Genomic DNA, 1,445 nt, shown 5'->3' with positions numbered 1-1,445 from the left:
GTGCGGAAACTTCGCCGGGATGAGGGCGTCGGACGCGGTGCGAAGCCGGAGCGGACCGCGGGTGGTGGAGGGGCCGGCGGGTTCAGCCTGGCCAAGGCTATCTGCATCGATCGGCTCCGCTTTGGTTAGCGCCCTCCTTAGCCCCACTTAGCAGCGATCCGGTGTGTGGTACGCGAGTTGGAAAATGTATTTGTGCTTTCGGATGGCTGACAGGTGCTTCTGTGCTGAAATACCTTGGCGTTTTTCTCTGTTACACAGAAACTAGGAAGAGCGGGTGGCTTCATCAGTGATGGCTGAAGCGCAGGTAGTCAGAGTGGCGTGACAGAAGCACAGAAGAAAAGCCCGAGCAAGATCTGTGCTCATGTTGTTTTCCATCTGCAACTGAGCATGGGCTGGGAGCCCAGTGAGGTTACTTACACGTTTGCTTATTTGTTTAATGCTAACCCGCATTAGATGCTATCCCAGGATAATCTGCAGTGACTTTTGCCTTGCAGATGTCCCAGTGCAGTCCACCAGCTGCACTAGCCTGAGTGCTGCAACGATCTCCAGAAGCTCGCTGTGCCCAGCTCAGGGCTGGGCCGCATTACCCAAAGCACTTCAAAGTTCTAAGCTAAATAAAGTTTTCGAAAGTGTTGTCATTAAAATGGTAGCACTGCAGTATGGGTGCTCAGGAGAGCAATGGAGATTGGCTGGATATTAATGTTTCAGTGCTAAGTACCTTCCTGAGTGCCTGTTACTTCTGAAAGCCCAGGCACTTATACTCCTCCAGGGCAGGATGCAGGTGCAGCTCTTTTGGCTGCTGGGTTCTCACAATGAACGTCCATGAGCCTAACTTGGCTTACAGAATGATTTGTTAACACCATCTCACATCTCTCATAACGAGCCAAATAAGGGTTTCATTTTCTGAAACTTTAAAATTCAAGGTTAACATTTGGAAGAAAAGCAGCCAAATGGTTACAGAAGTAAAATGAAGCACCAGATGCCATGCAGATTCTAGGCTACATTTCATAGAGCTAAGCTAGGCCTTTCTCATTATTTGACTTGAAGTACTTCTTGATGATTCATACAAACTGGGGGAAGATCTCCTTGGGAGCAGCCCTGTGGAGAAGGACTTGAGGGGTCCTGGTGGATAAGAAGCTGGACAGGAACCAGCAGTGAGCACTTGCAGCCCGCAAGGCCAGCTGTGTTCTGGGCTGCATTAAAAAAGGGGTGGCCAGCAGAGGGTGGGAGGTGATGTCCCCCTCTACTCAGCTCTTGTGAGGCCCCACTGCATCCAGGCCTGGGGCTCCCAGTACAGGAAGGTCATGAAGCTCTTGGAGCGGGTCCAGAGGAGGGCCACTAAGATCATCAGAGGACTGGAGCACTTCTATGAGGAAAGGTTGAGGGAACTGAGCTTGTTTAGCTTGGAGAAGAAAAGGCTCCGGGGAGACTTCATTGTGGCCTTC

This window comes from Meleagris gallopavo, chromosome 3 (assembly GCF_000146605.3).
Source record: "Meleagris gallopavo isolate NT-WF06-2002-E0010 breed Aviagen turkey brand Nicholas breeding stock chromosome 3, Turkey_5.1, whole genome shotgun sequence".
NCBI classification, from domain to species: Eukaryota; Metazoa; Chordata; class Aves; order Galliformes; family Phasianidae; genus Meleagris; species Meleagris gallopavo.
This window is presented reverse-complemented; position numbering follows the sequence as displayed.